Genomic DNA, 12586 nt, shown 5'->3' on the forward strand with positions numbered 1-12586 from the left:
CATTTTGGGAGAACAAGAAAGAAGATTTTTAGTCTCAGTTGCTCTATGAGACGCGTGAATATCTGCTTCTTTCTTCTCTGCTCTGTTACCTGTTTCTTTGCCACTAATATTTTTTGGGTTTTCTTTTTTTAATTTTATATTAGCTGAGTATGTTATTTAGCTTATATTTTATTATGGTGGTGATCTGGCAATGATGATGATGGATAGAATAGGGACCAGGATCATAGATGAAGACCGGGACTTGATAGATGTATAGAGACGGAATGATGGGATAGGTGGGTGTTTCTGTCAGGACTGTTTGCTCGGCCATCCATGGATGACCATGGTAATAAAATGTGAAACGGATACTCGTGTCGGTCGTGGCAGATTTCGATATAAATTAATAATCTCCTAATTTCAGTTACGGCGTGAAGAATGAAATTGAACTTGACTAATGTGATAATCCCCTTTTAAATTGGTTTTTATTCAAAACAAATCCATTGTGACAAACGACTTTATTGCTCATTAATTATTTTATGGGAGGTAGTTTTTTGCCCAGAGTGTGACCAACGTCAGCACTTTCATGTGTCTATCTCTCTCCTCCTTACAACAAAGAGATTGAGGTGTCTTTTCACATACGGAGGAGAGATGTTATCTCAGCGAGTGCAGCCATAGGCCACACTCCCGGACAAAGTTCTTTTTCCCTTATTTTATTATATCAAGAAAAAAAAAGAAAGAAAAAGAATTGTGTATTTGTGTAGCCTTGAAGTTGTCGTAAAAAAAAACTTATGACAGACTTGAGTGGGGATTTATTGAACCTATTCTTTTAAAACTAGGTCCGTTAGAATTGGGTAAAAATGTTTATGGCATGTCTTTGTTTCTTATGGTTTTCTTATAAATGGTGCATCACGAGGTACTATTACTCCATCTCATGGTGTGAGATGGGGCGGCCCATTATCTCCAGCTTCATTTATTTTATATTCTCATGCTTTGAGTTGTCTTCTATTGCAACATGAAGTTTCTGGTGATATGCATGGTGTCAAGGTCAAGAATCGAGCAATGCCTTGTTGATGATAGTCTCCTATTTTCTAAAGTTAGACTGGAAGAATTGTGCACGTTGATGGACTGTCTATCTACATACTACAAGGCATCAGGGCAAAACTATTAATTTACAAAAGTCATGTTTGACTTTCTCACCAAATACTCATACTAAATGGAAGAGGTGGTTCTCTAGAATCTTGCATATTTAAATGACGATGGTCCTAACAAATATCTTGGACTCCTAGTTGATTTTGGTATTTCTTTATATGGACTCAAAAAAGCCCTACTGGCTTGGTTTTATCGTCTCTCTTAGTTCTTGCTCCAGTTTGAATTTCAAGCTTCCAAGATCGAACCCTCTTCATTCATATATCGTGGTACGCATTTGCTTTGTGTTCTTGTATACGTTGATGACATCTTGATTACCAATTCTAACAGCTCTCAAGTGCAATGGCTTCTTCATCAGCTTGCATTGACTTCTCAATTAAGGATTTGGTTACATTGAGTTTCTTCTTTGGTATTGAGGTTAGTAGCCACTCTCAGGGCCTACTCCTTTCCCAATCATGGTATATCAGTGACCTGCTCAATTGTGTAGGGATGACTGATTGCAAACCGGTCCAAACACCCAGGGCTACCACTTTAAAACCCTCAATTGCAATGGTTGCTCCAATTGCAGATGCTACACATTATCACTCCATCGTAGGGATTTCCAATATGTCACGTTGACTCGCCCTGATGTCGCCTTCGCTGTAATCGTGCCTGCCAGTATATGTACTCGCCCACTGAGGAGCACTGGTCTATGGTGGAATGCATTTTACAATGTATCAAATGTACTGCTACACTTGGTCTTCTCTTGGAAAAGGCTCCTCCCTTAATTTCCAGGCCTTCACTGATGCTGATTATGCAAGGAATAGCACAGACTAAAAGTCTACTGGTGGCAATGTTGTATTCCTTAGCTCTAATTTGATCTCTTGGTCCTCTTGCAAGCAAAAGACTATTGTTCAGTCTTCCACCGAGTCTGAATACAAGGCCTTGGTTGACGTGGCCACCAAACTTATTTGGTTGGAATCCCTCTTTCATAAGCTTGGCTTTCCTCTTCGCAGTCCTCCGATTCTTTGGTGTGACAACATCAATGCCACTTATGTATGTGTAAATCTGACCTTTCATGTTCACACTAAGCATGTAGAGATCAATTTTCATTTTGTACGTAACAGAGTTGCCAAACGGAAGCTTTAGGTTCAGTTTATTATTGACCAAGATAAAGTTCTCAGTGCAACATAACTCTATATTGGCTCTCGTATTGTGATTGAACTTCTATCACAACATTCAGATTCTATCCGTATCACATATACATAGTAGTAGAATTTTTATCCTATGTAGTTACTGCACGGTGCAGTGCTGCATCGTACGGCGGCTGCAGAGGCCATGTGCATCATGTGGGTCCCGCTGTGCCACATGGCCTCTGCTGCACCGCACGACGCAGTACTGCACCGTGTAGTAACAAAAGAGGATAACGATTCATAGTAGTATCATTATAAAACTCTTTTACTTTAACCGACTACTCTTGTGCTTTAACTGACTAGGACTCTCTCTCTTTCAGTCATGTAACTCAACCTATATATATTCTCTACATTATTGTAACTGTGGATATCAGAAATACAATAATATATTTGGTAAATTAGCAATGATCTAGTGTTGGAGGTATATTATTCAATTTATAAGAGCATGTGTAACATTGAGTGGTGATACATGACTGTGCCTTGATGGGCTACATTTTCTACTTATGCTTTGGCTGGTTTATTCCTTTTGTTAATTGAGATGTTTCTCTCTGGTTTGAATGATTTTCTAGGTTGTTGGTATGTTCCAGATTGTGCCTATGGGGCTGTTTGGGCTCGACTGCTTGATATGTCAATGTGTTATTCTTCCATGTTTTGATTGGAGCTTCTCCAGTGGGAGAACATGTAATTGAAGGTCAATTAAGGCCAACCCAACCCGGCTCAGCCCAATCAGGGCCAATCTGGTTCGGCCCAATCAGGGTTGGGCCTGGCTTGGGTAAACCCTGGCAAGGCCAGGGTAGAGAGTTTGTTAGGTCCTAGCAGGGTTGGACTGGCTTGGGCTGACTGTATGACCCCCTAGGGTTGGGTTGAGGTTTTAACATGCCCGGTTGACACCCCCTAGTCACTAGTAACCTTCTTTCCACATTTTATGGTTCACGATACTTTGATGGTGGCCTTTTATAACATACGGTTGATGGTATGAGTTGGGAAAATTATCTCCTCTAGTTCCCTGCTCGGCCCAATTCCTCCAATGCCTGTAATAAGGGAGTGGACCCTATCCGGGTAGAGTGTTCGGGCAGGGGTAGGGTGGTCATTGTACCCCCTTATTGCAGGCACTAGGGGAACTAGGCCGGGCAGGGAGCTGGAGGGGACAAAGATCTGTATGAGGGTGAGCTAGACCGAGTCACAGATGAATTCCAAACCCAATTAAATTCTGGATTTCATGATTAGGATGGACCGATGGACGAATTTTTATCACCTGCGGTTCCCCTGCCCGGTACGGTTCCCTAGTGCATCTAATGAAAGGGGGTGGACTCCACCCTGGCAGTGTGTTCGGTCAGGGGTTGGAATGGTCATTTCAGCCCCCCTATGAGAGGAACCGTATAACCGTACTGGTCAGCGAACCTCAGGGGATAAAGGTCCACCGATCGACTCGAAAACCAGTAAGATCGGACCATAGGGAATAAACCGGCGCCCGGACCTGCATGGTTCAGAAATTTGCCACTTGCGGCCTGCGGGAGAGATCCTCGCCTAAAATGTTGATGCGCCATTTTTTTTCTTTCACGTCACCCATGGATGGTGAGAAATCTCACAACCTTTGATCCTTGCACTTTTATTCCTTCCGCTCCACCTCTCTCTCTTAACTGCGACGCTTTGAAGCTCAGAATAATCGGAAAATGTCGGATCTTGCAAAAGGAGAAGAATTCGAGAAGAAAGCGAGAAGAAACTTAATGGCTGGAACCTCTTTGGTAGTTCTAAGTTCGAAGACGCCGCTGAGTTGTACGAGAAGGCTGCTTCTTCCTACAAACTCGCTAAATCATGTAATCTATCTCTATTTTCCATTTCAATTGCTCTTGATTCATTTTGTTTTTGTTACATTTCAATTCATAGACATGAAATTCTTATGTACTTTCTCGTAACAATCCCTCATTTTTCCTTATCCAATTGGCTAATGTTGATCTAGGGTTTACATTGATCATTTTCTTAGAATTTTTTTTGGATGCATCATTTTCTTAGAATTGGTTCCTGAATAAGACGTTTGCTGATCCATCTGTGATTGATCTAAAAGAATATTCTTCTTTTGGGAGTTGAACCTATTGGGTGAAAGGCTCGGTGCAAATGTATGTAGGTTTAATTTTTTTGTTTGGATTACCATTTTTTGTTCTTCATTTAGATACAATCATCTTTATCCATTAAAGTCTAAACAATTCATGTCGGGTTTCTTCTAAGTTATTGAAATTCGAAACATGTTATGGAGACTCCATGGAACTTTTAGGAACCTACAGAATTTCCAGTAAAACATAGCATAGATATTGTCGGGAAATGATGAAGAATGGATGAACAAGCTGGCAATAAAATAATGACAAGTTGGGTAGACAAAGTATGCGCTGACTGACATGACATGTCTTTGACCAAATGTCCAAGTGGTCTTTGGTTCAGTCCAGTTATGCTATAGTCTCTCTCTCTCTCCCTCCCCCTCTCCCTCTCCCTCTCTTTTTCATTTCTTTCTTCTTTCTGTTTTGTTTTGTGTTTTGGGATGTAAAAAGATCACTTAAAAATTATTGAAGTTTCATTTGCCTTTGAAAGAAAAGGTGCCTCCTCAAGAAAGCATGAATTGATTTTTTTGGGTAGTCCTCATGCCTTACTTGCCCAAAAATATTTCTTAGAATGGAACTTGAACTCTGACATACAGAATACTATCACAGATTGATATCTTCCTTCTATTTTGATTTTTGACTATAGTTCTTTACAGAATACTATCAGAGATTGACATCCTCCCTGTATTTGACCATAGTTCTTTAAAATCAAATCGTATTAGTGGGATCTTGGTCTAGTTGGATTGTTGGAAAGGTGAATGATTTCTCACATAACGTCGATGTCATGTAAAATAAACAGCCTTTCTGCAAAGCAGGGGTATGACTGCATATATTATGACCCTCCCCAGACCCCGTTGTGACGAAACCCTCGTGCACTAACTACACCTTTTTTTTAACTTAAAAGAAATGGTGTAATTAAAAACAGAATATGTAAAAGCAAAACCCAGTTTATACACTCCTAAAAGTAGAACCAAGAATTGTGCTAGAATTGACAGCCCCAAACAAACCCTTCAAATTTGACTAGACTGATTTTTTTGTTTTTGTTTTGGAAAGGACTGGACTGATATATGTGTTAGGATACAATTATTAAGCCCAAAACACCAAATCCACATTCGCTTCCAAAATACGAGAAATTAAAATTATATCAAAATCCACACTCGTATCCCTGGAAGACTTGGTCTCCCTCCATTGTTTATGATTCGTTTGCATTTGGTTTTGGTATCTAGGTTATGGTTCTTGCTTCACATCATTTAAACAGGATGATCTTTTCCCTGAGACTTTTTATTTTCTTTCTTTTTTTGTTGGGTTTTGGGGCGGGGGGGGGGGGGGGAAGTAGCACAGTATGTGATCTTTCGTTCTTCAACAAAGGATTGGCCATATGGTCCGGGTAAGATGTACTTGTGGAATGGGTGGCATGTGGATGAGGCCTGGATATAATAATTGCTGGCCTTGTAACATTTTCGGCAATTCATCTACTTTGATGATTGAATCTTGATTCTCAGTTCATTGGCGTTTAATTTTGAAAATGTGCTGGTCTTTTTTCTTTTATAGCATTTGGAACACTGTTGTGAAGGCAATGCCCATGTGTGGCCTAGGCAACTAAGAGGTCCCTGTGGGTTTAGGTGAGCCTAGGTGATTTGAGCTAGATGCTCACCTAGATTTCCAGAACTGCCTAGGAGACAGGCATGAATTAGGCACCATGGCTAGGCGACAGCATAGAGACACAAAATTGGTGATGCTCTTTACTAGGCTGTTATTTGTTTTGATCTGTGTGCCATATATTTGTGTTACAGTGTGTCCTTTTTTTTTAATGAATGTAAAGATTCTGTTTATTTCTTTTCTTTTACAGTTCTGAGCAAGTGGTATATATCTCTTTTTATTATATCAAATGCTTGATATTTGAGAGTGGAAAAAAGAAAAGAAAACTGAAATGAAAGTCTCGAGGCAGCTAGGGCCTGATCTCTTCTTCTCTGGATCTTTGTACTTAATGTTTGAGAGATTGTTCTTTAGAGTTTTGGGTCAGTCACCTAAGTTTGGCAAAGCATTTTAACAACTGATTTGAAATATCTCAAAAATAAGTTGAGTTAGTTCAAGGTTTATTACAGATATAATAAGTTCATATTATATGCTTGTTAAGACCTCTAATATATATATATATATATATTTTTTAGGGGATAAACCTGGAGCTGCCTACATCAATGTAGCTGATTGTCATTTGAAGGTACTGATGTATATATCATTTGGTTAAGCACTTAAGTTCTTATTATTTTTCCTTTGTGACACTGTTAATTATTCTCTTTTTCAGTCAGGAAGCAAGCATGAAGCTGCTTCAGGCTATGTCGATGCTGCAAAATGTTACAATAAAACCTCCCCCAAAGGTTATTTTGCTCTTTACGCATAAATATAATTTATAAGTTCTGCTAGGTTTTTTTTTTCCATCAGAAAAAAAATTATATTGTTTTATCTTTTAAACTCAATGATGTTATCTCCACCCTGTGAAAGATATTTTTTTGATGTACATTTTCCCATTATTTGGGGTCATCTTAGCTTTGTCTCTAGTTTTGCTTGAAGGATATCATTAGTTGAATTTATCATAAAAAATAAGAATTTTTCATCCAAAGTATATGACATCAATTTGAGGATGAGAGGGAGTAATGGAGTTGACTCGACCTACCAACAGTTATTAGGATGCAACTATGTATACAGGATCGTAGACTACAGTTTAAAACCAGCAGAGAAAATTAATGACTCAAGATCAGAAGATCTGATATTCTGATTTCCTTCACACCCTGGTTGAGTGAAGGTGTGATGGAGTGGAAAAAATCTCCAAAATTGGTTGTAAATCTGATTGATGGATGAGACTGTGCAGGGTTTCAGAGTAGAAAATAATGTTTTTTGAAATTATGGAACATCAAGAACTGACAATCTGACACTCTGATCAGAATCAAATTTAGATCGTATGTTCCCTTTGGAGTGAGGAACAAACCTTCCATACCTCAGTCCAATCCAAGGGCTAGATTTCCCAGGAGAACACCCAAAACAGGGGTACCGCAAGGTGTAACGACAACAATAAAACTGCAATCAAATTAACCCTGGTCCTTCCCACTGTTCAGGAATAGGGAACCCTTACTAATTCTACAGAAACAATAGAAGAAAGTAAATCAATAGGGATTGTACTTGCTTGTCACCATACTACCACAGGGAAGAAAAATAAGAAGAATATTAAAAGGGGATATGGTTCAGATTTCCCACCTGACCTTGACCAGAATCTATAAGGTAGCATACAATTTTGTTTATTGCTAACCTATGATATTTGTCTGACGTGGATTCATACTTCAATGGATTATATCTATAAGGTAGCATACAATTTTGTTTTTATTCCTATTAACGTAATCAGCCTATGCAATATTGCTTTCAAGATTATCACAAAGCTTGTGGCTGATTGGCTAAATGGGGTGTTGGATAAAATTATTGCACCAACACAGTCGGTTTTCATAAGGAATTGATTAATATCAGATAATATTTTGGTGGCCCCTGAAGTATTCCATTATATCAAGAAGCAAAAGAAGGGCAAAGATAAGTTTCTAGCCTTAAAGCTGGATATGAGGAAGGCGTATGATAGGCTGGAGTGGAACTTTATTGAAGGTATGCTTCTCAAACTGGGTTTTAGTCAGTGGTGGGTTGAGCGGGTCATGACTTGCATTACTACTGTCTCATATAACCTGCTTATTAATGGTTGTATTAAAGGTGCTATCTCTCCATCTAGGGGAATTAAACAAGGGGACCCTATCTCCCCCGCTATTTTTATTCTGTGTTCCCAAGCCCTTACATCCATCATTAGACATGCAGAATTGGCAGGTACCCTGCATGGAATCAGGGTGAGACATAGGGGTGATCCGATCACCCATCTATTATTTGCAGATGATTGCTTGCTGTTTGCACAGGTGAAGCTTGCAGAAATTAATTCCCTCAAAGATTGTCTGGATCTCTATTGCAAGGCAACGGGTCAAGCCATCAATTTTCAGAAGTCGAGTGTTACTTTAAGCCCTAATACTCATGACAGATTCAAGAGGTGGTTCTTAAGAATCCTCAAGATCAAATCTGGTGATGGGCCCTCGAAATATCTGGGACTACCTACGGACTTTGGAGTTTCAAAGAAGTTCGTTTTTGATGAAGTGAAGGAGAAGACATTGAAAAAATTGCAAGGTTGGAAGGAGAAATTACTCTCACACGCAGGAAAGGAGGTTCTTTTGAAGGCAGCAGTGGCCCCAATGTCCAATTTTGCGGGGTCCCATTTTAAGCTACCCGCTTCATTCCATGACTCCATAAGGAAGGCATCTTCAAATTTTTACTGGGGAGATTCTTCAGATCAAAAGAAAATTCACTGGATGTCGTGGGAGAGATTGTGTAGACCAAAATCAAAGGGAGGCATTGGATTCAAGGATACAAAGCTGCAAAATTATGCTCTTCTTACAAAGGTAGCTTGGCGACTGTGGTCCCTACCAACCTCATACTGGGCACGCTTTATAAAATCCATATACTTCCCACGTACTGATTTCTTAAAAGCAAAGTTGGGAAATAGACCATCTTGGGGATGGAGAAGTTTGTTGATTGGGAGGAATATTCTTGAAGAGGGATTAGTGTGGAGAATTGGAAATGGTGCAAATGTAAATATTTGGGAGGACCGGTGGATACCTTCTCTACCAAACTTCAAACTCCAGTCACAAAAGCCTGCGGGGTGTCCACTCAGGCTTGTTTCGGAGTTGATAGACCCAGTGAGCCGGTCGTGGAACACAAACCTGCTGCATAGATTTTTCCAACCGAGTGACATTGTTGTGATCTTGAAGATTAAACTCAGCGTTTTTGCAGGGGAGGACACGCAGTTTTGGGGCGCCTCACGGAATGGGCAGTTCTCGGTAAAGTCGGCCTATTGGTTGCTGGTTAAGAAGGAAATAGAGATGGGACGAACAAGAGCTTCTTCCTCGAGATTTCACAGCTGGGATCTTATCCCTAACAAAGTCTGGAATCGTATCTGGGCGATTCAGACTCTTCCAAAAATCAAGAGTTTGTTTTGGCAACTGTGTAATGAAGTTGTGGCTACAGGAGCAAGCTTAGTATCCAGGCAAGTTAAAGTGGATCCGAAGTGCTTGAGATGCGGTGCTTAGTTGGGAACCAGTGACCATATTATGCTTGATTGCTCCTTTGCAAGGAGTGTATGGTTTGGATGCCAATTGCAATATTCTCCTCCGTCTAACCCAAGTCTGACCAAGTGGATTGGAAGCTGGGACGTTTTGGTTAGAGCTGATAAGATCCAGGCTGGAGAGTCCCTGGCGAGGGCTTCGTTTGTCTACTGGTACCTGTGGAGAGCTAGGAACGAGCTTGCTTTTAATGGAAAGAGTTGGACTCCAGTTGAAGTTATTGCAATAGCAGAGAAAGCCTTCCTCGAATTCTCGGAGGCCACTGGATCCTCGGCTGCTAACAGAAGTTCCAGTGTCATAGGCACAAACTGACCTATCCAGCATTGGGTTCCCCCATCTGTTGGAGCAGTCAAAGCAAATTGCAATGCAGCTTTGGGAAAGGAAAATTCTAGAGGTGGATTGGGTATAGTGTTTAGAGATCACACTGGTTCACTTAAGAAGGCTATTTCAGTTCCTCTCCGGTTAAGCTCAGTCCTCCAAGGAGAATTGATGGCAATCCGAACTGCTGTCTTTGTGGCGTTGGAAGAGGGTTTTACCCATCTCCAGGTAGAAACCGACAGCATGGTGGCAGTGGAACTCATTCACCAATCCAATAGTGTACCCCCAACTAATGTGGTGAATATCCTTTCTGATATTCATAGGCTCTCGGCATCGTTCTCTTCTATCATTTTCTCAAGTATTCCAAGGGATCTAAACAGTGTAGCAGATACCTTGGCTAGGAAGGCCCTGCCTCTTGTGTGTGAGACAGATTGGCCAATCTCCATTCTTTGGCTTCATGATCTATGTGTAAATGAGGCCACTGGTTGTACACACCCTGGAAATCAATAAATTTCCCCTTTACCAAAAAAAAAAAAAAAAAAAAATAGATGGTTCTTTGGCACGCCAGAATTTAATAATACAATAGATTTTATTTATTGCAAGGATGATGAACAGCATCTCGTAGAAGCATCGAGAAAGAGTAAGGTTATTTGTATTGCTCTATTGGAGACTCCATGCATTTTTAAGATGTCTTGTTTTGGTGAATGATGGAAGGTGGCTAAGGGTTTTTCTTTTTCTTATGGGTAAATTACGCTGCCACCCCCTGAGGTTTGCCTTAAATACAGTGCGACCCCCTGAGTTTAGGGTATTTGTTACACTCAGTCCCACTCTGTTAAAGTATTCCGTTAGTTGCTGACGTGTTGGCCATTGATGCCTTAAAATGAAAAATATACCCTTGATATGGTGTGAACTTACCATTTTGCCCATAGAGCAGTCCAAACTTTACACCCCCTTCCTCTGCTACTTGAATCAAGGTTTAGCGTTCTGGCGATCAACCTCAGGAAATCTTCCAGTTCATCAACGATGACCTGCCTCAAGTTCTTGCTATGGCGATCTGCTGAGGCCATCACCGACGACTTGCCTCAGTCCTCTCTCTGTGCTCATGTTCCTCTTCTCCTCTCTTTTTCTCTCTACTCTTGAACGACTTCTCTTCTCTTCTCGTCTTACTTTCTTCGATATGACACGGTACAATAGGACAGGAGAAGACAAAAATCAGTTCAGATGGCGATGGCCGCCAGCCCAGTACCATCGGCCGATAAAGCTCTGATGGCTTCAACGATGCCTATCCCGGCAGCACAAATGCCGTTGGAGATGTTCGCAAGAGACGCCATTATCGCATGGTTCAGGGGACAATTCGCGGCGGCCAACGCCATTATCAACGCTCTCTGTAACCACCTGACTCAACTTGATGGACTCGATGGCCATGGTGCTAAGTATGAATCGGTTTTTGCTGCGATACATAGGAGGCGATTGAATTGGATCCCGATCCTTCGGATGCGAAATACTCTATAGCAAACGTTGCTTTGGAGCTTAAGAAAGTCGCGGCCAAGAAAATGATAGAGAGATGGAGGAGAAAAGAAGAAATTGAGGAAGTCAAGGTTTTTTTTATCATAAAAGGGAAGAAACTAGACAAGATGCCAATGGTAGTGTTCAGGTTGTGAATGGAGAACCCAGGGAGGAAATGAAGGAGAGTGAAGGTGAAGCCGTTGATGAGGTGGTGGAAGAAGTTTCGTCCGTTGACGATCAAGAGCAGCTCCAAGTTTGTATGATTTTTTGCTCGCTTCTTCGATTAGTTGTTCCCGATCTTCATTTGAGGATTTTTTTTTTTTTTCCCCTCTTTTTAATATTCTCCTGGTTAGCTAGAACTTCTTTCCAACTTTCGTTTTCTTTGGTTTCATTCCTTGTTATCCCCTCTGCAATCGGTCCAGAGTTTCAACTTGGTTTTGGTTTTCATCTTTCCTTCCTCATTCCCTCCTAAAAATCCATATTTGCTGAATCTGGGTGAAGCATGAAAATAAGAGTTCCATCATCCGTGTGATTTCATGCTCTTTTCTTTCTTATGGAGGGCTATCGATCATTATATAGAAAATTTATATAGGGGTTTTAACTTGATTTAATAGTTTTTGTATCCCCCATTGTTCAATCCAACTGAATTTTGGGTCCCCAAGGCACAACATTTCTCCTTCTTCGTATACTCTCCCTTCTGATTCAAGACTATTTGGGTTTCCTTCCTTTTTTCTCCTGGTAAAACAGAACTGAAGCAAAAATAAAGGGATTACACGTGCAAGAGGGTGGTTTTCCCCAGGAAGAAATGGCCACAGATTTCGCTTTCTATGGGGTTATTGGAAGAGGGTAGAAGATGGTAGACAGAGGTTGCAGCGGTGGTGGGGCGGTGGTTCAGGAAGAAGAAGAAGAAAGAATGAAATAGTGGTGGGTCCCATTATGTTAGAAAAAAAAATCAGAATATGATTAATTGAAGGGTAAAATTTGTCATTTAAATTTTAGACTTAACGCCATCCACTCAAGGGTCCACTCAGGGGGTGTGGCTGTATAATTTAGAAACACAGGGGATCGCTCTATATTTAGTACAAACCTCATGGGGTGGCAATGTAATTTTCCCTTTTCTTATTTTCCTCCTTTTTCTTTTATGGAAGAGGTTTTGCCACTAGCGTCGGGAAAG

This window comes from Telopea speciosissima, chromosome 3, assembly GCF_018873765.1.
Source record: "Telopea speciosissima isolate NSW1024214 ecotype Mountain lineage chromosome 3, Tspe_v1, whole genome shotgun sequence".
In the NCBI taxonomy this organism is placed as follows: domain Eukaryota; kingdom Viridiplantae; phylum Streptophyta; class Magnoliopsida; order Proteales; family Proteaceae; genus Telopea; species Telopea speciosissima.